This window comes from Protopterus annectens, chromosome 7.part1 (assembly GCF_019279795.1).
Source record: "Protopterus annectens isolate FY-2018-M chromosome 7.part1, PAN1.0, whole genome shotgun sequence".
NCBI classification, from domain to species: Eukaryota; Metazoa; Chordata; order Ceratodontiformes; family Protopteridae; genus Protopterus; species Protopterus annectens.
In genome coordinates this window covers 343,298,594-343,322,996 of record NC_056740.1, presented here as the reverse complement: position 1 = coordinate 343,322,996, position 24,403 = coordinate 343,298,594, and the positions used below count along the sequence as shown (strand labels likewise).

Here is a 24,403-nt window from a genome sequence, read left to right as displayed (position 1 = left end):
GGGGAGTCTCTGTGACAGGAATCTATCCCTCCAGCATGTTCTATTTATTGTTGTGGCAAGGTTTAGCTCACTAGAGCGCGTGGCTTGCAGTGACTTGGATTTCTTTAGGTGGAGCATGTCCATCAATTTCAGCTGTTGGAAGTGTCTTGTGAGGTACATCCCAAATGGGCCATTGTACTCTATGATGGGTCTGATGAGTGACGAGTAGAGGGGCACTATAACCTCTTTATTTCTAGATGCGAACCCTTTAGTAGTTAGATGGGCCACATAGAAGGATTTCCTAACTGCGTTGGCAATATGATTGTCAAAGGAGAAATTACTATCTACCTGGGTCCCCAGATCTCTTATTACCTCTTCTGTATTAAGGGGGCTGCCACCTATGTGGTAATTCGTAGGTGTTTTGTTTTTGCCAAACAGGATGACTGTGCATTTTTTGGCATATAGCTTGAGGCCATGACTTTGACACCAGGTGTCTGTCTCAGTAAGGCCCTTTTGGAGGACGTCTATGTCAGCCAGAGAGTCAATTATGGCTACCAGTTTGCAGTCATCAGCGAACTTGGTTAGCAATAGTCCCCCTGTGTTTGCCTGTACTCCTGAGAAGTATATGCCAAACAGTAGGGGTCCCAGGACCGAGCCTTGCGGGATACCACTTGTGACTGGTTTAGAGTTGGACCTGGAGCCCGCTATTCTTACCATGTGAGTTCTGTCTGTAAGTCAGTCGGCAAATCTTGTCATGATGTAGGGGTTTATGTTCAGGCTGGTATGTTTTTCTGTAATACCCGAGTGGGGAAAGGTGTCGAAAGCCTTGGCGAGGTCAAGGTAGGCTGTGTGAACCATCTTTCCCTCATCTATGGCCTTGGTGACTGTCTTGAAGAAGTCAACCAGGTTTAGTAGGCATTATCTGCCCTTAACAAAGCCGGACTGGGTCGGGTCAAGTGTTTAGAGGTTCCCAATGTCTTTGTTAATGAGTTCCATGATGATGCGCTCCATAGCCTTGCAGACCAGGCTAGTCAGGTTTATGGGGCGATAGTTACCAGGGTCATTTGTGGCCCCTCCTTTGTGGAGTGGAATAACCGTTGGTGTGCACCTTTCTATGGGCATGTAGCCTGTGGAGAGGCTCAGGTTGAACAGCGTGTTTAGGTGGTGGGTTAGTTTGTTCTGTAGTTCATGCAAGATGCAGCCTGGGACACCATCTGGCCCCACTGATGCTGTGTTTTTGGCTTTTGAAAGGGCTGTTTTCACCTGTGTGTCTGTGATTTCTGGGACGCTACACTTTTCCGGTATTGTTGTGGGCCTTTTTGGGGGTGAGAGGGGGGTGAAGTTTGCTCTGAATCTATCTGCCAGGATGTTGGCAATATCAGTAGGTTCAGTATATTTTGTGCTGTTTTGCACTAGTTCAGTGCATATCTACGAGTTGCCACTTAGATTCTTAACATAGCTAAAGAAGGCTTTGTGGTTATCTTTTGAATCCTTGGCTATTTTTCTTTCAAAGTTAGCCTTGGATGATTTTATGAGCGACCTTAGTTTCTTACTGATACTGATCAAGGATGTCTTTCCTTCTTGGCATTTACTTTTTTCTGAGCTAGTTTCCTCCTTCTGTTGTATAGCCTGTTTATGGCAGGGGTCCACCAGACTGGTTTCCTTCTCTTAGAGGAGTGAGTCTTGGTTTTGCTAGGGATGGCACGATCCATGCATCCATGTAGGTGCTCACAGAGTGCATTTGTAATGGTTTCTGCATCTTGGGCAGCATTATCCTTTAGCAAAGTTGTTCATGGTGGTTACCTTTGCGGGGGTGGGGGGGAAGTGTATTTCCAAGGCAGTGTTATCCTTTAGCATGGTGATGAAGCATTCCATAGCTTTGCATGTCAGACTCATCAGGCTAATGGGGCAATAGTTCCCAGGCTCTGTAGTCGCCCCTCCTTTGTGGAGAGGGATGACTGTAGCAGTACACCATTCAGAAGGGACAAAGCCTTAGATGAGGCTGTGATTGAACAGGGCACACAGGTGAGGTGCCAGTCCACTTTGTAGTTCATGTAGAACACAGCCAGGGATATTGTCAGGTCCCATAGAAGCTGTATTCTTTGCCTAATAAGTGATGTTTTAATCTGTGCAGCAGTAATACTGGGTGCCTAACAATCTACTGGAATTGTGATTGGTCCTTTGTGGGGGAAGGAGGGGTAAAGTTAGCACTGAATCTGTCGGCCAGTGTATTGGTGATATCTGTTGGTTTGGTATATGAGGCAACTTTGTACAGTAGCTCAGAATAAATCTGGGTATTGCCATGGAGATTCTTTACATAACTATAGAAGGCCTTGTGGTTGTCTTTACTATCTGCTGCAATCCTTTTTTCATAGCTAGCTTTAGAAGATTTCATGAGGGATCTCAACTTTTTGTTGAGGCTGGTAAGGGAGTTTTTCCAGTCTTGGGAATTCACCTTATTCCACATCAGTTTCCTCCATCTGTTGTAGAGTTTGTTTGTGGCAGGGGACCACCAGATTGGCTTCCTTTTTTTGGAGCAGAGCATCTTGATTCTATTGGGTTTGGCGAGATTCATGCATTTGTGTGCGTGTCCATACAGTGCATTGGTGTATGATTCGGCGATCATGCAACTATTCTCTATTTGCATGGGTGGCGTGAAGTTAGCCACCTGTTTTTAGAAGCCCAAAGTTAGCTTTGGAGAAGTTGTTCATGGTGGTTACCTTTGCGAGGGGGGGTGGGAGGGATCTGTATTTTCAAGGTGATTAGTTTGTGGTTGAATCTAACCAGGGAGGAGATGACTGTTGGTGTAGAGCAATGGTCACCCATGTTAGTAATGACCAGTTCAAGGATGTGAGTAAGAATGAGTTAGTCCAGTGCATTGGAATTAATGATTTCCAGGAAACTTTGGGCAAGTGTATTGGTACACCAGTAGTTTTCCCAGTCAATGGAGGGGTAGTTGAAGTCACCCAGTATGAGAGTGTTAGGTTGGACCCTAATATTCTCCAGGGTGCTTAGTAATGAGTGTGAGTCTTGGGACATGGTTGGGGACCTATAGCAGGCTACATCCTGAATCATCATATTTCTTTCCATGGGTTTACAAATGAGACTAGTGAAATTTATGAGTCTTTAGTTTTCTGGGTCCATGGAAGGCCCCCTCTTGTGCAGAGAGATAACCATTGCAGTCCTCCTTTCATTTAGCACAAAGACTCTCTGGAGGCTATGGTTAAATAGAGATTCTAGTGGCCCTGATAGGCCATGTTTTATGCTATGCTGAAGAAATTCCTGCAAAATGTTGGGGGCCCATTGAAACAGTGCTCTTTGTTTTAATTCATTCACTCCAATGAAGCTCAAGAAGTTTGCACTGTAACTTTCAATGGGCAGAGACTAAGCCTTTTGACAGAATGAAATTATTTCAAACAAATGTTCATATCTCTGAAACCATAGAGGTTAGTAGAGAAGTATAAATGGCAAACTCTTCAGCACAAACTATTTTTACACTGGTAGTATTCCTTAGGTTCTAAGTCTTAAACCAAATTTTATAAGTCACAGTAAACAAAGTAACTATTACATTTGTAATATTTTGTAAGCAACATACAGTATCTCAGCAACCACTCAAGTTACACACATACTGTCAGCAGTATTTTATTCATCTAACCAAAGGCTTTCATATGAGATTAAGGATTTCTGTATGTGTTATTTGGTTGTTGAGATATTTGAAAAATGTGGCAATTATATCTATATAAATTAATATCATAAAAACAACAGTTAATATTTATTTACCTGCACTAGACAGGAGTCAGATATTAATGCAGTTGAGTTTGCCATTGTGTAAGCTTTAAGATGAAATCTTTTAAAACCTTATACATAGCATGATTTTGGAATTATTGATTCACATATGAACAAGCAATATTTGATGCCTAGAGGCATCAGTAGGCGTTAACTATAGATGCACCTAGAGGCATCACTTTGAGGTAACAGCAAAGTATGTTTTAATAGTTATTGAAAAAACTGACCTCATGACTTTGCAGCCCTCATTTTTAGCAGTGGGTAAATAGAAACATTCTCATTTAATCCAGGCGAAGAAGTGGCATCAAGCTTAATTTGCCATATTAGTTTTTTTATTCAGTTTTAATTTCCCAGTGCCTTTGCCTAATATACATTGGGATTTTTTCCACTATATCAAACATGAACTTATGAAAACCATCGCAGGTTTGTGAATGTTTGTAGAGAGCATTGTTTGTATTAGACTTTTTAATATTGTAAATATTTTCATATATTCTCTTCTTAAGTTTATGTTCAGTCTTTCCCATATAAAAAGACTGGCAAGTGTTACACAGTGCTAAGTAAATAAGACCTTTTTAGCCACAGTTACCCTTTTTGAAAAAACTCTTGTTGCACAATAGTTTTTAAAGAAGTAGAGTCACTTTCCACAATGTATTTACAATAGTTGCAGTTGCTACACTTTACTGCCCCTACCTCACTACGCAGAGTATGACCCGCTTTTGGGCCCACCAAAATTCTCGTAATATTTTTATCAATTTTAAAAACAAAAGAGGGCACATCATCAACTACTTTTAAAATGTCTCCATCAGTTTTCAAACTGGGCCAGTTGTTCTTGATAATATTCTTTACTGATGCAGCACTGTCATTGAACTGAATGGTCATGGAATTAGAAACATTTTGTGTTGTTATAATGGATGTTGTTTGGGTATCAGGCAAACCTAAGAGGGGAAAACATTTCTCCCTATCTTTAACTACTTGTGTTCCAATATTTTTTTTAAATAAACTGAGCAGATAATCTCTATCTAGGAACATATCTACCAATTTGTTCAATTCTGCAAGCACGTCAGCATCTTTTGAAACAATTTGTGATGCTCTAATAAACTGACCCTGCACAAAGTTCCTCTTAACATACCATGGGTGACTACTTTTATAAAGTAAAAAGCCATTAGAATAAGTGCTTTTTCTAAAAATATTAGAAACAAACCTGTCTCCTTCCACAGAAAGTCCAAGTAATGGGTGGTGTTAAACGTGTGTTTACTAGTAAATTTCAAAAAATCCGTGGAAGTAGAAATATACAGTTGATTTATAACCTTATCATTCTCAGTCCAGGTAATACAAAAATATCATTCAGGTATCTGTCTTAGAAACTCCAACAGTTAGAATACGGGGATGTAAGAATAAAATTTCCATCAGTTCCATTATCAGTTATATTTCATTGTTGTCTAACTTTTAGAAGTAAAGAATGGCTTCATGAAAAAGTTATAGCCCAGTGTCATGTGGGTACTTGTAAATAGGTTAATGACATCTATGGTAAGAAAACTCCACCCTTGTCTGTCTTCATGATTTCGATAGTTTTATCACTTAGTAAGTTATTCAATAAATTCTTCTCCTCTGTTGTTAAATTATACAAACATCTGTTCTGATCCTTGAAAAAAGTGTACAAATCTTTCTCACAAACTTTTTCAAAGGTCTGAATAGTTCTATTCAAAGACGGATCATATAAAGTCTTTTTCATAAATGAGTCAGTGTGGATCAACATGTTGTTTAAGTTACCAGAGTTGTTTAGTACTGAAAGATTTAACTTTCGAAAAAACAATTTCAAGTCCACAATAACATCAGAAACTAATGGTTTCCATTTCAGCACAAACTTAAACCCCTTTTCAAATAGAGTAAAAATCTCTTAGTGACAACTAAATTACTAAAATTGAAAATATAAAAAACATTACTAATCAAAATTTTCCCTTCATGTAAATGTGAAATAACACCCTCCCCATCATGATCATTAATTACTGGGGGGGGGGGGTTAAAACGTGTCATAATGGTTCCCTGTTGTGCATGTCTTTCAACCACCCCTTCTGCCCTGATCCCAGTAGTTTTGTGGGAACATGTATTGCCCTGAGGATATGTTGAGTGTTTCAAATATTTCTGCTTCAACCTCTCAGACCTCCTTGGAAGAGGGGGAAAATCCAAAGGGTTAAAGAGATAGATTTCAAAGTCTGCCTCCTTGTGGATTATTATGTGTTGGTTCATAATTGTCCACATTCCCCTGAGGGAATCCACTATCATAATTATAATTATTTTTCCCCAATCTCTTAGTACTGTCAGGTACGGCATTATCCCCTTAATGGGTATGCTTTCCCTTCTACATAGTCCCGTTGGTCCCTGACCAATTGCATAAGTTTCTTTTTCTTAATAAAATCAACATATTCAGCAGCCTTAGAAAACATATTGTCATAACTTCTTTTTTTGTAAAATTCAAATAACAAGTCTACAGAAATAGTCTCATTTAAAACAGTAACCTCTTGTAATAGTGTTTCATTTCTAGCTGTGTTGAACTTAATAATAAATTCTTAATAAGTTCTTAAAGTTCAGTACCATGTCTGTCAAACATATCTATTAATTGGTAAGATTCTTTAGTTTCCTTATTAACCCCAAAAGGGAATTTGAACAGTCTCAAACCTTTTGGGCTATGTCTCCTCTTGATGCATTCCTTCAAATAAATGTTTTTGATCTGTAAAGAACGTAATTTAACCAGTGTTTTTTCAAAGGTACATATCAAAGTTTTAAGGAATATGTTGAGTCGTCCTCTTCGATAACTTCCTCAGAAAATGAAAACTTGTTGTTTAACCATCCTCTAAAAACGTCTTGTTTCTGCATATTAAATCATGTTCAACGGGGATGTTCAGCAATACTGTCTGTTCCAACTGAAACCAGAGGTCTGACCTGAGAATTTTTCAAATTAGTAATCTCTTCCTGGCACGTCATACATTTAAACCCTTGGAAGGAAGGAAGACCATTCTTTCAAGAGTTAATGGACTGAGTGTGTTCTGTGGAATGTACCTCACAAAACATCTGCAGCAGCTGAGAAGGCCACAGATGTACCTCACAAAGAGGATTACTGACCTCAAACAAATACCCTACACTGACCGCCTCAAAAAACTCCAGCTTTACTCCATAGCATATCGCCTACTCCGAGGTGATCTCTGCCTAACATATAAAGCTATGTCAAAGCCAGAGCTGTTTGACATGCTACACCTAAAGAAATCCCAATCCCTCCAAGCTGCACGCTCTAGGGACCTAAACCTTGTCACCACAATAAACAGGACACACTGGAGGGATAGATTCATGTCCCAGAGACTTCCTATACTCTGGAACAAGCTACCCATCTATGTCAAGCAAAGTACTTCATTAGCATTTTTCAAGAAAAATCTTAATGAATGGATGGGAAACAGGAAATACACCCGGGGATCACTTATGTGTCTCTGCTGGACTGTGGCACAGGAAAATAACTTTCTTGGGTGGCGTAAGCTATGGTACCTTGCTGGCTAGGCTTACGTAGGCCCTTGGGCCGATAGCCTAGTACCTACCTATGAACCTATGAAGGACTTCTTCTGGACTGAATGCTGTCTGGAACTGATTTAGAAAAAAAAGAAGTCAAAGTTGAAATGATCTGACTACACTAGTAAGATAATAACTCCACCAAATGTGTCAAATCCCCTGGCTATGTAGTTTTGTCAATGGTTTGTTCCATCTCGTCCATTGCTGTAATTCACGTAACGTAAAAAAAAATCCAATAACAGATCCCAAGTATAGAATCATACAAAAAGAATCTGGTCATGGGGAGGTCATGTCTGTTAAATTTGGTTGACTTTTTTGAGACAGTCACCAAAGCCATGGATGAGGGAAAGACAGTGCACACCGCCTACCTTGACCTGGCCAAAGCCTTTGACACCATTCCCCACTCAAACATAATAGATAAACTCTCTCCACTAGGCATCAATCAATGTTACCAGATGCGTGGCTAACTGTCTCACTGATAGGACACACCTAGTCAAAATAGAGGAAGCCACCTCAAGCAGTAGACCCTTATCTAGTGGCATACCCCAGGGTTTGGTCTTGGGGCCTCTGTTATTTAGGATATATTTTTCTGAGGTGCATGCCGAAGCCAGTGGGCTATGGCTGATCAAGTTTGCAGATGACTGCAAGCTGGGAGCTGTCATCAATTCCCTTAGTGACGTGGACATCCTCCAAGAGGGTCTCACCCAAACAAATGAATGGTGCCAGAAACATGGCCTCAAACTGAATACAAAACAATGCATAATCATCCCCTTTGGGGAGAGTGATGTCCCCACAAATTATCACATTAATGATAACGTCCTAAGCACAATCAGTAGTGAGGGATTTGGGCACTCAGACTGATAGCAACCTGATTTTGACTACCATGTTGCTTCCATTGTATGGAAAGCTTTCTACATGGCCCACTTCATAAGTAAGGGTATCTCATCCAGGGACAAGGAGGTTATAACATCCCTGTATTCTTCCCTTATAAGGCCCATTATTGAGTACAACACCCCATTTGGCATGTACCTCGCAAAGCATGTGCAGGAGCTGGAGAGACCACCGACATTCTTCACCAGGACAATCAAAAATCTACCATACACAGATAGGCTAAAAGCCCTATCTTCTAGTCTGTTTCATACAGACTCCTCAGAGGTGACCTCTGTCTGGCATACAAAGCAATCTTGGACCCCGCCTTGATGGGACTGCTGCATATCTGCAAGTCAAGCTCCACTGAAGTAACCCACACATGTGGCCTCAACTTGGTCTGTGACATCAATAGGACTTGTTGGTGGGACAGATTTGTGTCCCAGAGACTCCCCCATCTATGGAATAGACTCCCTCCCCATGTCAAGTAGAGTACCTCTTTACCACTTTTTAAGAGCAACCTGGATAACTGGATGGGAAATAGAAAACACATCCCTGGGATTCCACCTGTGTCCATGCTGAATAGGGGCATCAGTTGCTGATTTGTCTATGAATGGGTTAAACTCTTGGCTAGGCTTATAAGGGCCTCAGTGCACATAGAATAGTAGCTTCTTATGGTCCTATGAAATGTCCAGTGTATCAATCCAAAATAAGAATAAGCACCATCCTTCTATGAGCTGTTCAATAAAGAAAATCAAAATTACCCGAGATGAAGTATACTCCTAAAAAGAAAACCAAGAGCCAAAGTAAAACCATTGAACCCATAACAAATCCACTAAAGACCAAACAAAATTGGGTTCATGTAGTGTTAGGTAAACTTTTAAGTACAGCTACACATTCGTAGATAAAAAAAACTTTAAATGACACATACATTGAGAGCTTTCATCCAGTAACTTAGGACTTCTTCAGAATAAGGATCTAAACAGGCTACCTGTTCTTATATACATTGTTCTGTTAAGATAATCCAATAGGAGAAAAAAATCAGTTATGTAAATCATTGCCATAATTGAAATACAATAAAAAAATCAAGAATCCAGTATAACACAGGAAAAAAGGTGTTCTAATTCAGGACATAAAACAATAATAAAAACAGTAACTTACAGGTGTATTAAAACAAAACTATTAATAAACCAGTAACATACAGGGGTTGCTAACAACAAAGAATGCTTTAATATTTATTGAAAAAACTGACCTCTTGACTTCACAGTCCTCATTTTTAGCAGTGGGTAAACAGAAACATTCTCGTTTAATCTGGGTGAAGAAGTGGCATCAAGCTTGATTTGCTTTATTAGTTCTTTTTATTCAGTTTTAATTTCCCTGTGCCTTCCCCTAAAATCCATTGGGATTTTTTCCAGTATACCAAATGTGAATTTCTGAAAACCATCACAAGTTTGTGAATGTTTGCAAAGAGTGTTGTTTGTATTAGACTTTCTAATATTGTAAATATTTTCATATATTCTCTTAAGTTTACATTCAGTCTTTCCAACTAAAAGGACTGGCAAGTGTTACACACTAAGTAAATAAGACCTTTTGAGTCACAGTTACCTTTTTCAAAAAAATCTTGGTTGCACAATAATTTTTAAGAATCAGAGTCACTTTTCACGATGTATTAACAATAGTTGCAATTACCACACTTTGTTGTCCCTACCTCACTAAGCAGAGTATGACCCTCTTTTGGGCCCTCCAAACTTCTCTTAATAATGTTATCAACTTTAAAAACAAAAGAGAGTACATCACCAACTACATTAAAAATGTCCTCATCAGTTTTCAAACTGAACCAGTTGTTCTTGATAATATTCTTTACTGATGTAGCACTGTCATTGAACTGAATGGTCACAGAATTAGAAAAAATTCTGTGTTGTTATAATTGATGTTGTTTGGGTGTCAGGCAAACTTAAGGGGGGAATCTAACCACTTGTGTTCTAATATTTTTTAATAAACTGAGCAGATAACCTCTCTCTAGGAACATATCTACCAATTTGTTCAGTTCTACAAGCAAGTCAGCATTTTTTGAAACCATTGGTGATGCTGTAATAAACTGACTCTGCACGAGGTTCCTCTTAACATACACGGGTGACTGCTTTTATAATGTAAAAAGCCATTGGAATATGTGCTTCTTCTGAAAATATTAGAAACAAACCTGTCCTCTTCCACAGAAAGTCTAATATCTAAGTAATGGAAGGTGTGAAAATGTGCGTTTATGAGTAAATTTAAAAAAAAGTCCGTGGAAGTACAAATCCGTTTCAGCAACTTGGTGATGCTTATTTGGGAGAAACATTTCATTTTTACATCCCCATATTGTAACTGTTGGAGTTTCTATGAGAGATACCCAGACAATATTTTTATTATCTGGACTGAGAATGAGGCGTTTATAATCAATTTTTAGAATATATTTCTACTTCCATGATTTTTTTTTTAATTTATTCATAAACACAGGTTTAACACCATCCATTACTTAGATGTTAGACTTTCTATGGAAGGAGACAGGTTTGTTTCTAATATTTGTGTATATATTTATTTTGTACCCTATTTTGCTTTTAAATTGATAAAAATATGAATAGAATTTTGGAGGGTCTAAAAGAGGGTCATGCTCTGCTGAGGCACTTTTTCTCTGCAGGAAGTCAGTCAGTCGGGCTTACTTTATCTACCACAGGTGTACAGTCATTTTGACTACTAGATGGACTACTGCCTGTTTTTGATTCTTTTGTGATATTGATTTTAGGATGCTGACAATGTTATTGTTTAGAAAAGGTGAAAAGTAGTAGCACTGACATGTCTCCTCTGGGCTGTCTAGGCAGGGTTAACATTTGCACTACAGCTGTTTGGTCATTGTTCATTAGAGTTTCTGGTAGCAATGAGTATAAATGCATAAACAGATTTTTTTTTGTGCATGCTGGGAGAGAAACACATCAACTTTTTATTCATTAGTATTGGCACATTATTTTCTTCAGTAGCCTTTCTGTCTACCCACTACTGTTTTACAGTTATTATGGCTTTCATTTACTGGTGACAACAAGCCAAAATATTACAGTTGTGTAAGTTGAGCTTACCATAACATTAGATATTGCAATGATCACTGTGACAGTAGCCTTAGCTATATGGATTATATCCTGCCAAGCATATAATAGCTAGACAGCTTCCACAGAAGCACCCTTATTTTTCCAAGGCTGGATGAGGAGAAAGAAAATCCCATGGACAATTTGGAAAAGTAAGGATGAAATGTGCCAATACCTAAGGCTACTGCAGCAGTGATCAACATGAAGAAAATGCATTACTATATGGACTACTGGCTGCATTTTCACAGACTGATATATTCATAGAGTCTACAAGGAAAATTTAGTCCATGGAACATGATCACCTTGCCAGTATTCTTCCTTCATAAGTCACCTCCTTCCTAGATGAGGGCAAACTATGTTAGGTAGAGGTTGAATGTGTATGCACCCATACAGTCTTCATGGTTTGCTTATAAGAAGTGAAGGTATCACTCTGGTTTTTTTTTTAATTTCTCCAGGTCTTTTGGGTTTCTAATCCCATGACAGGAATGGACCCCATTCCTATGTCAAAGTATGATTAAATTCATGAAATCAGTATTGTTTGAATCTTTGATGTTAGCCAGAAGTGCTTTTCGCAGCACCCACAATGTGCCCAGTAATGACTCCTCCTGCAATTCATACGGAGTTACATGTGTCAGTAACATATCTAAGTACGATTGTAAATTATTTTTTATAAGACCCATTGCTCTTACTACTGTTGGAACTGTCGGGGTATCATTCTTCTGCATTGCCCTTGTTTCTGGTATTTCATGACTTTTATCTCTCTGTATGTAAGACACTGTAGTCATAGGGTTTAGCAATTTCAGTGATCAAGGCTACTTTTGTCTTCTTTTCCTGAACTATCTGGTTTTCTCGCATCTGTTTTTTTTAACTGTTGATAATGGGTGATCCCATGTGATATAAACTTCATCATGTTCTGTAATGCTTTGTGTCTCATGTTTCCAGTGGTTTTCTGTTACTTCAATATTATAATGTTTGCACAGTCCTCAGTGCAACAGTCTTGCCACATTACTATGCCTTTCACTAAACAGTCCTTCTGCCATTAGTATATCACAGCCAGCAACAAGATGTGTGACTGTTTCCGATTCTGTTTTACAAAACCTACATTTGTCTGTTTCTCCCACATGTTCAATGGACTTTGTAAACCAATGTGTATGTAGTCCACTATCTTGGGCCGCCAATATTAACCTTTCATGTTTTAGTTTAAATTCACCTCTCCTTAACCATTCCTCTGTTCAGTCCTTATCAACATGAGGTTGTTCCAAGAGTATTCTATACTTGCAGCTATATTTATGCATTTTCCACATTTCATGCCTTCTCATCTGATCCTTCACTTTGTACTTTTTCTTCTGTTTTTTTGGCACATTCAGTTGCTGCCTGAGTTTTATCTACTTCTGGTTTGATTTCCATTCCCTCTTGATGCAGATATGTTTCTGATAAACTAAGCAGGGAAGTCACCTTAGACTTATTCTCCTCATGTTTTAAAACTTTCACTATGTTTGGTCTTGTGAAGTCAGCAGGTTTATATATGTAGCCCCTTGTTTGCAGATCTATACATGTAATCAATTTCAAGGAGGCCATTACCTCCTTCAGAACAGGGAATATATAGTCTTGGTATGCAATGATTTTTATAAATCATTTAATGAGCATGAATCATCCTTCTTGTTTTCCTCTCCAAACTATCCAACACCTTTTGGGGCCAGTCAGTCACTTCAAAACTGTACATTAGTATACGAAGAGCAAACTGGTTTATAGTTTGGATTGTGTTCCTAGATGTCAAAGCTGTTTTAAGTATTAATTTAAGTCTTCTAAAGTATTGCTTACCAAGTTCTATTCACATTTGTTCGTGTTTTGTTTATCCTTCATCAATTTCCAAATATTTATACACTCCCTCTTGTTTGAGTTTTTTTATATCACATTCCTGTCCCAAGCTGATGTTTTCTTGGTGCTTTAGCTTTCCTGCTTTAAAGGTTGCTTTTGGACATTTATCAAGACCAAATGACATTTTTATATCATCTGAAAAAGTTTTAACTGCTTGCAAATGTGCTTTCAGTTCATCTGATGAACTATACAGTTTTAAATCATCCACAAAAAGAAGATAAGACGTCTTCACACTTTGTTGTTTTTTGGGAGCCAAATTGTAGCCATGACCTAATCTGTTAAAAAGAAGCTTAATGGGTTAAGGGCAAGACAAAAGAACAGCGGTGTCAAAGAGTCACCCCAGATTATCCCCTTTGGATTTTTATCCCTGGAATAATAATTTGTCCTTTATCATGGCTTAACTGCAAAATGGTTTGCCACTGTTTCGTGGTCGCTGTAATGTAATCCATCAGAGTAAGTGTATCGTATATATTTTTAAGCATTCTTTTATCCATGAATGTGGGATTCTGTCAAATGCTTTTTTGTAGTCTATCCATGCCATACTTAGATTATTCCCCTTTTTATAGTTCTCCATTAAGATTTTATTTAACAACAAACAATCCTTTGACTTTCTTTTATTATCCTGTGTTCTATTGCTGTGATTAAGTTTTCTTCTAAATGACTATAAACTCTGTCGGCATCAGTTCCAGTGTATAGTTTATAGGTCATCGGAAGGCATTCGTCTATACATTTTAGGATAGTTTGTAGGTTCAGTCTTAAGTAGGAGCATTGTTTTTCCTGTTGTTAACCAGGTTGGTCTGTTCAGGGTGAGCATACAAATAGTTCTTAAATCTTCATGTAATGCATTAACACTTTTAGCCAGAAGTTAAGTACTGCATCTGCGCCTAGGGTTTTCCATGTAGGAGCTTTTCTTAACTTTGTTTCAGTCTCTCTGGCCATTACTTCATCCCATTTCATATCCTGTACATTTGAATTTCTTATTCTTCCTTTTATTTCTTCTGTCCATTTAGCATCTTTGTTATGTTCCACAGGATTTTTATAGATATTTCTCCAAAATGTATCTATTTCATCTTGTTTTGGTGGTGTTTCAGTTCCTTTTGCCTTGTTTCCCAATTTGAAAACTTGTTTTGGATCATCAATAAATTGCTTATTTTGTACTTTTCCTTTATATTTATCTGCATATCTTCTAAGTTTTTGTGCCTGTGCATATTTTTTCATTTTTTTAGGGCTAGCCAGCCAGCAGTGTAAACCTTGGTTCGAGATGATTGTCACTGCTGAACTGACACCCCGACCTCATGTGCAAAATAGGAAAAAGGGGTTGAGGATGGATTTATTTGCAATAGTGCATGATGAATCCTGTTCTGCTCTGATACTTCATATTGCTTTTATCACTTCTATCTTTCTGAGTATTTTTTTTTATCTGTTCTCTCTTTTCTATACTCTTCTAACAGTGACACCTCTTAATTGGTTTATAGTTTTCTCTGTTCAATATTTCCACGATGGCATTTGATTTCTCCCCTTCCTTTCCCTTACTGCCCTGTATTTTTGTGGTAAGACTTTACTACTGTGTTCATTTGTTTTATCAAATGTCTTTACTTTTTGTTTTTTATTGACTTTCTATAGTCTGTTTCATTGATCTTAACATATCTGATCAAATCTATTAAATCAAGCAACTCTTTTCTTAGAGCATGTTCTTCTAAACCGAGTATACATTCTTTATTCTCCATTTCCTGCAGGTATTCTACAGAAATTTCCAGAGCATCTTCCTTTGCCACATTCTCTTCAGTTTCATCCTGTGTCATCTGGGAACTCACTGGCCTATCGCTCCAGAACACTGTGTCAGAGTTGCCACAGTTTTCTGTTCCTTCCCTTGCTGTGCAACTCCATCTGAACTTTTGTACTAGTTTCTTATGGAAGGCTCCAAAGTATCTTCATATAGCAACTGATCAGATGTTTCCTGCTCCATTAGTTTCTCCTTAATGTGGGGATCCATGGCTCTATCCTGCTGTGATGTTATCAAAATCAGATTTTCTACACTAAATCCTTAACTTTGCAGGGGTAATCCATAACCTCAGTTTCTGTTTCTTTAACTTCTCAATTACGAATCCTCTTTTCTGGTTTCCTCTTTGTTTTCTTATTTTTTGTATTGTAACATTTTATATGTCTTGATGTCTTTGTATTTCTCTTCAAATATCTTTGGTGCTGCTCTTTTTGTATTCATTAGTTTTGCTTTCTCCTTTGCATAAATACTGCACCGTATTAAATCTCTTTTTGTTTCTTACATCCATATTTCTTCTTCAGATATCTCCTGATACTCGTGTTTCTCCTTACTTGGGAGACTCTTTATTTCATCATGCTGTGATATAACCTATGTTAAATTTTCTACACTAAATCCTTCACTTCACATGTATTCCATAACTTAAGTATCTATTTTTTTAGCTTCTACTTTACTAATCTTCTGTTATACAATCCCTCTTTGTGATTTTATGTTTGTATTGTGAAATTTTCCATATCTGGATGCCTTAGCCTGTATTTTTCTTCAAATATCTTTGGGGCTGCTCTTTTTGTATTGATTAATTTGGCTTTTTCCTTTGTATAAATATTGCACCATATCAGATCTCTTGTTTCCTTCCCATGTCCATATTTCTTTTTTTATACCTTTTACAAATCTCTGGATTTTATTCTTTATATTTTTGCACTTCCTCAGTCACTTCTTTTTCCATATGGCCCAAGGTTTCATGGTCTATATAATGTTTTTCACATATCTGTTGTATTAATGAATGCCAATTTTTATTTGAAGCTTCTGACAGTTTTTCTTGTGCAAGTATTTTTCTTTCATCTGATTTCTCTCTTAATCTTTTTGTGTATCTTCTGTCTGGAAAGTCTGGGTTTCTTGCATAATAGTAACAATACATAATTTCTTTCTTATTCTCAACAGTCCACTTTATCTTCTCTATGACACGTTTCTGCCCTGTCAGTTTTTGTGATTTTTGTGGACTACTACTACCTTCTACAACAGGGGTCCTGGCCTACCATCACTGTTGGGATGTTTATGTGTTTTGAGGATTCTACATTGTCAGTTTTTCCATTCCTGGCACCAGTGTACCTACCAGGATTGGGCACTTTTTATCCTGGGTCTTGTGCACCCAGCTATCTTTTTTTTTTATTTTTTTTAACCAACTACTGTCCATGATATATGCAATATAAAATACAGTCTATATATCAGTGTCATCTTGGTGAGATTTTGTGAAAAACGGGTCCACCTCGTGAATGTACTCACCAAGAATTGAGGATGAATTCAATTGCAGCAATACTTCTCTACTTTACTTGCTGATTTATCATCTCTCATTCGGATGCCATAATGGAAGATTATTCCAGAGATGGGGGAAGAGTCGTATAATAAACCTGTCCCTCCATGGCGTATTTATTTGGTGATAGGGATTTAAGTACTTAGTTTGAGTGTTGGTAGAGCCATTTGATTTTTGAAGATGTAGGAGATCAAGAAGTTTAGGTCATTAACAGCTCAGAATGTTAAATATAAATCACTATTTAGGAATCTATAAAAGACAGAGTACAGGAATATAGCTTCAAACTTGTCTTAATTCCTTAAGGGTATTTATTCTGGTGATCTCAGGTGCAATTTTTTGTTTCTGTTTGTGGAGCTGGACTGCTGTTGCTGCTGTTATCAACTGAGTGAAGTACACGAGTCTTACCAGTTTTAGCTGTCTGTCTACCTGTCTCTCCCTTGTTAACGAGGTAAGTGAACTGGTCCATGGTCAGTTTTCAGTCACAATCTGTAACAAACAGATAAGAACATCTTACAAGTTACAGAGAGGCAACAACAATAAACATGCAGCATAATAGTTACAGGAATAATGCTACAAAATTTAATTTCAAATATGTTTCTGAATAGTGTAAACATAAATGGTTATATTTTAAATTAGTTGCATGCAGTTCACATTTTAGGAATTTTCAAAAAGTATAAGCTGCTGAGTTAAAAAGCATGCTTTTCTCATTCATAAGAAATTGGCTGGCGCAGTGGTGCAGCGGTAGCGTTGTCACCTTACAGCAAGAGGTTCTCCGGTTCGATTCTCGGCTGGATGCCTTCTGTGCAGAGTCTGCATGTCCTCCCTGCATTCATTTGGATTTCCTCCGGGTGCTCCGATTTCCTCCCACATTACAAAGACATGCGTTTGGAGCATTTCTACCAGGGCCTCCGCTGAAAATTTGCTTGTTCCAAGTCGGACTTTCCCGGTTAACAAATGTTAGAGAGAGAAAGAACTTATAAATATCAAGGCATGACGTATATGCATTATTAACTTTGAAAATACAGAATTTTAAAGAGTTGCAAATTATGGACATAGGCTGTAATGAAATGCTAAGCCAGGATCATTGCAGCAGTTGTACTTGAATCTGTTTGTCACTTGTATTTTAGTAACATATGAAAGGAATTTAGATTATTTGGATTTTTAAGTTTTTGAGGTACTCTGTTCCAGGAGGCAGGGGCAATTTTTTTATGGTTAATGCTAAGATATATGTGGGGTCTTTGTAGATGGATTTTTTCCTGATTTGGAGCTTGTGTGTGTATATGCTGTGATACAGAAGAACAACTGTAGCAGGACTAGCCATCTGGCAGTGTTAACATTGGCTGCAGATGGTTTTCACTAATTATGTGGCACCCTGACCTCATGTGCAAAAAAGGGGGTTGTGGATGGATGGACAGGGTGTTTCTGATGTGTAGTTTTCCTTTTAAGGGGCAGGAAGCAGTTTTCATTTAGGAGTTTGACAATTTAGAATATTGACAAGAAATTGTGCTCTTGCCTATGTGGACTGATGTACATATGTAAACAGAGTAATGCTATTATTTTGTTGGTGTGTATGTGTACACGCGTGTGCGTGCTCAAATGTGTGTAGATGTGTGTGTAGGAGAGGAGACTGTTTTTATTATTGTTTGCAGTGAGCTCAAATGCATTTTAGAGAATTCATCCTTATCTACCAGATCCAAATTCTTTATTTTTAGTATTGTCAGTCAGTATCTGATAGAAAGGTTTTTATTCAAGAATGTCTCTGGTACTAAAGAAAGAAGCATCTTGAAGACCAGTCTTATGTCTTTCTGTTATAAACTGGTTTGTGAAGTCCCAAATTTCAAAATGCTATCTCTTCATGACCTTTTACCATTAAATTCCCCCTTTAAGTTTCTTAGTAATTTTAGATTTAGAGGATGTTTATCATCACATTCCTATAGTCTCAGATTACAAATGTTTCTTAAGGTTTTCTGTGTCTAGATTACACTTTTCAGTTCTTTGCATTACTCTTTGGGTTATCCACTGCTCCAAGGGTATTCACAACGTGTCTAGCCCCAGTGATAGCCTACTGCAAAATATTCACATGTTCTTATTTAGTTGACTTGCTTATCTTTGTAGAGTCTTTTTCAAAGTGACAAGAATCTCTCTCTCGACTCAGAGATTTCCTTCACAGACTGGTGTTTCAAGGGAAGATTCAAAAGCCTTGTTTGACTGCTCACAGGATTGTTTTCCTGGGGCTTCACCTAGATACCTCAGTTCAAAGAGCTGTTCTTCCACATGAAAAAGTAGATCTATAGATAGAGCTGTTCCCAAGTTTTTCCACTCAATCCAAGACTTAAAGTGGGAATTTCTCAGGATACTGTGATTCATGGCATCCATGAATCTCGTGATTCCTGTAGTAGACAGACACCACATGAAAATGATTCAGTGGTACCTAAATCTGTATGGTCCAACATCAACATCTCCTAGCATTCCGGATTTGGGAGTTATAAAAAGGGAACTGCTTTGGTGGAAAGACCAGTTTTATCTGAATGCAGGTCTCTCATTTTTCCTTCCATCTCCAGCACAGTCTGTAACTAACAGACTTTGCATGGGGAGCAATGTTTATTGTTGTAAAAGTGCACGGTCTTTGGAATAAGAAAGACAGACCAAAACACATAAACATAAAACGGATGTTGGTAGTCAAATATGCTGTCAACTCTCAGTCATCTGCAGTCCTCTGGGTCATTACAAGCAGACAACACCACCACAGTGATATGATACCTAAACAAACAGAAGGGGTCCAGATGTCTGTGCTGATAGCCTGGGATATAACATTTCAGCGCAATCTCAGTCTACAGGTGTATTTAATCCCATCAGAGCAAAATACTGTGGAAGACAAGCTGAGCAGGACAAGGACAGACCAGTATGAATGGAAATTAAATCATGAGGTTTCCCAAGATTTGATCCAGCTATAGGAAATACCTCAAGCAGATCATTTGCCTCCATTCACAGCAATCAACTAGACTAATTCTGTTCCATAAATTCCTTGCAAACAGGCCTGGAAATTAACTGCATTTTCATTTCCTTGGATAGGAATGTTCCTATATGCCTTTTCACCTTTTCCACAGATATCCAGGATCATATGCCTTTCCACCCTTTCCAGAGATATCCAGAGTCATTCTGAAGATCATTGTGGTGACTGCCTTCTGGCCCAGGCAACAGCATTTTTCCCTTCTTTTGAAAATGGCCAAGGGCAATAACAACAAGCTTCTTCACTGACTTGACATACTCACACAAGACTGAGGTTGTCTGATACGCTCCAGCTTGAAACAATGTAAACTACTAACTGCAAGGATGATAGAGTTCCAATACCTTCATGGCAACTATTTTCTGAGGACTTGCAATAGATATTAATGGCGGTAAAGAAACCTGATAATAGGAAATCATATAATACTAAATGGAAAAGGTTTTCTACGTGGTGCCAAGACAAGAACCAGGATTTTAAAGTTAGTATTTCTTTGGCTGTACAATATTTGTATGAGTTATTATCCTCTGGTCTTTCTTACTCCTCTAGTCAAGGTTTATTTATCTGCCATTTCAGCATGTCCACCTAAGGACCTCCTTTGAAACATTCCCATGTTAAAATGTTTTTGAAAGGGTGGCACATACCCAGCCACCTGGAAACCAGGTAAGTTCATCCTTGAAATTTTAACTTTGTGTTAGAAAAATTAACACTTGTTCCATTTGAAGCAGCCCATCAGGCCGATTTAAGGTTCATAACATGGATAACAGATGTGTTAATTGCTCTGATGTCTGCAAGAAGGGTGTCTGAGTCATGAGATCTCAAAGTAAGTAATCCATAGGAGGAACCACTACACATAGGTTTATACTAGACTAACTGCCCTTGTGGGCCATTTTAAGTCTAGCCAATTATGCCTAGTGAGAATCAAACCCTGCAGCTTGTTTCTGTAAGGCAAACACCTTAAACATTAAGCCAGCCTCCCAACAAATGCAAATTGGTTACAGTGGGGATTGAACTGGGAATGGCTGCTTGCAAAGCATACACTCTAACCACTACACTATTGCAGTACTAAATTATTAGTCCTGCTAAGTCTTGAACCCAGGGCCCTGTACATCATAGTCAAATGCAATGTACCACCACACCATGTGAGGTCTACTCATACCCATATCTCATTTTACACAAAAGTAGTCTTTCCTTGAGAACCAATCCTTTGTTTATGCCTAACATGGTTTCTCAGTTTGCTCTGAGACAAGTTATCCATCTCTCTGTCTTCTTTCCAGAACCTATGGTTGAGGCAGAAAGGATTTTTCATTCTCTGGATGCCCACAGACAACTCAAATATTTTCTTGACATAACTAAAAACTTCAGAAACTCTCATCAGTTATTCATTTCTTGAAAAGTTAAGAAAAAGGACAACTTGTGTCAAAGCAGACCATCCTTAAATGGCTAGCACATGTTATTTGGTGCAGTGGTGCAGCAGTAGCATTGTCGCCTCACAGCAAGAGGTTCTCTGGTTTAATTCTCAGCTGGGGTGCCTTCTGTGTGGAGTCTGCATGTCCTCCGTGCGTTTGTGTGGGCTTCCTCCGGGTGTTCCTGTTTCCTACCACAATTCAAAGACATGCATCTGGAGTATTTTTTCCCCGGGCCTCCGCTGAAAATTGGCTTCATTTCAAGTCGACTTTCCCAGTAAATAAATGTTAAATAAATAAATAAAAATTTCCTTTTGTTATAACCAACACAACAAGTCAATTCCACATAGGATCAAGGCATATTTTATCCGGGCATTAGCTTCAGCAGTGGCTTTTTGGAAAACAATAGATTCTAGGAGTGTTCCAGAAGCAGCAGTCTTGTCCTTTGTACATACCTTTACAAAGCACTACAAAGTAGATTCCTTCTTCAGGGGCTAGAATAATTTTCTAAGGTCTCCTAGACCCTCATCATAGTTATTATAAGCTATAGTAAGCTACCCATATAACTAAGGTCACAGCAACAGTGTTCAAATGATGAACATAATACAGTTGTGCAAGTAAACGTACCATAACAGTAGATGTTTAAATGATTACTGCTGCAGTAGCTGCTCCCTCCCTTCCTTCAGCCTTCTTCCCCTTTTTTGTATAATTCTCTTGCCAGGGTAAGAATTTTGATTTTTACTTTCATAGCATTGACCTTTTTGAGGACTCTAGCCTCCATCTTTCAGTTGCCTAAAAAGCTCTTAAAAGTTTGAAGTACAAACCATTAATTTTCTTCAGCTCTGCTTAAGCTGTCAACAGTTTGGGAGGATGGAAGATGCCCTTAATCTCTAGACGTTTGCCTGCTGTTGTGCAGGATATTACCCCATATAGCTAAGGCTACTGCGGCAGTGACCATTCATATGCCATCTGTTATTGTAAGTTTAATTATACAACTGTACTTTCCTCCATTTACCAGCTTGCTATTTCTTTTTTCTGTTTTCTTTTTTTTGTGTCTTAACTCATTTACTCAGAGGAACATCCTCCCAGTGAAACAGAGTACTAAAGCAGATTGGTTACATTTGACTGACTTCTGTAACAAAAGTCTTTGATAAATTATCAGCAGAACCCAGAGATAATTGAGGGAATTTTAACCAAAATTAAGGAAATCTAAAAATGCAGTTAAAATACATAAATAAAAACTGCCATTTCCAAAATAAATAAATAAATAAAACCGCCCCAAGAAACAAACAAAAAACATGCTTGTCTAAACATATCACAGAATCAGAATGAAAAACTGTTATGCTCTTTTTTTCCTGTGTGATTTTTTTTTCCTGTGTCTACTTCCCATCCAGTCTCCCCAGAGCTCGACACATCCCATTTGTTCCTTTATCCAGGAATTTTACTGGGAAGCTGTATAGGAATGGCCATTATTCGGGCAGCTGTGAGAATGTCTTATGGCCTCTGAGGCATCCTTGTCATGTGAGTTTTTATAATATGCTAACCTTGCACCTCGATAGGGGAGAAGTACAGTCTACATCTCCACAGAGGCTCATATTACCTTCCCAGTGTAACTGTATGCTTTCACATGCCTGCTTTGAAGTTTACCTCAGGGCAGTGTCGTGATGATCCTAGCAACCACCCCCAGACATTGGCTTTGCATTTCCTCCTCCTCTTCAAGGAATTGTAGCAGTCCACGACTACCCTCCCACCTCTCCTGTCCTCTCTCCCAGGATAGGTATACCTGTCCTTGCCTGCCAGTTCCTTCAGGCATCCCAAATGCTAAATGAACTCAGATCTTATGGACTGTGCTCAGGCCTTTACCCCTCAGCACCACTGGAAGTGGAAAAAACTTGCTGTGCATCTCCAGTGTAGAATGTTCTCGTTTTGTTTTACTTTGTGAAGTAAATTATTCTCATTTAACATTGTCTGCATACAATGTGAGGTTACTTTTCTTCAACTTAGATATTTAAATGAATTATTTTACAGATTTCCATTTCTTAGCAATTTTTGCTCATTTCATAACAATATAATGAACAAACAATTTAAAGATCAACATCACAAAGCATATCCTTTATATAAGAGCGTTATGGCAGCTAAGGGTGCTGACTGTATGTCTGACAAATGCACAATGCCTAGGTTCAGAGGAACAGTTGGCCTTGGCCTTGTGCTTTACCACACATCTGTTTGTGCAGTCATGACACAATCAACACCTTCAAGTACTTTAATGCCTCTAGACTCATGTTGATGTTCAGATGTAGCCTCTTTTGCAGGCTATAAAGTCTTTTTTATAAGCCATTTGGTTCATCTGAAGTATTTGTTCCATTCTGATATTCTGAGATGTTCAAACTTACACTTTTGTGTACTCTGATTTCTTCACATTACTAGTGCAGTGTTCTTCAGTAGAGCAGTGCTGGCTGTAACATCATTTTTCTTTACATGTAGGCTGTGGTGATGAGGAAGGACAACTCACTGACATTTTGCTGTGGTTGAAGTCCTCTTCACAGTACATGCCTGCTGTGGTAGATGCTTTTTTTCCTTAAACCTAGGTATTAACTGTAGTGCTTCCACCTCCATCCTCCATTAACCCTCTAATAGTGGTTATTTTATGCAGTGTTTCTTCATCATCATCATCATCATCAATCCGCTTTTCCCCATTTTCTACATGGGGTTGAAGTGTCACTCTATAGTTTGCTGGTTGCAATTAATTAACCAAGTATGGACTGCAATGCCAATAATTAAAACCTCTGAATCCACTGTAGAAATAACATTCTGTTTTATTTTTATACCATCTTTTTGAAATTGTATTTTTCTGTGACATCTTAAGTAATAAGGAGTTTATAGAGTTTATTGCTATGAATGACTTACTGTGAATTTCTTACTACTTTTTATAGTTTTTGATGTGTGGAGCATTAGCTGCATCAAAACAAGCTAATTGTGCTTGTACTGGTGTCCTGAAAAAATAACATGCAGAAAGAACATAATAGAGAGGGGGAGAACCTGACTGCTTTGGATGAAGCTGGTGTGCTGCACAGAGGTTGGGTGACTGGGCATTACAAAACAAATGTATCCAAATGTAAGAAATCTTCCACCCAGTGTCAGGCATTTGTATTATTCAAGGATGTACTGTTATGTGTGTACCTCATAATGTACTTTAAGAAACATTAACAAAAATGTTTTCTGTACAATGCTATGCACCCTTGTGCCTTCATTGTGTGCATGTGGGATGCTGCACCTTATTCACCCCCTAATATAAACTGGTAACCCCAAGACTATCACAGCTATGAGAAATTGGAAAAAAAATCTTGTTGCAAAGATCTCAAGGAAAATAGGAAGCATTCAGCATATTACAGCTCACTGAGTTAGACTTCAGCTAGTCCAGCAAGTTACTGAGCTATGACCTATTTTTTGTGATACATGCATAAAAAGCGTCTTGTAAGGTATTTCTGTAAAACACTCTAAAAT

General features: G+C 38.2%; 1 protein-coding gene across 1 annotated transcript in view; it reads left to right on the top strand.

The window, feature by feature from the left end:
• DNAH12 (dynein axonemal heavy chain 12) overlaps positions 1-24,403 on the top strand; it is a 4,520,724-nt gene that overhangs the window by 2,793,600 nt on the left and 1,702,721 nt on the right. The gene's annotated exons all lie outside the window — the stretch shown is intronic.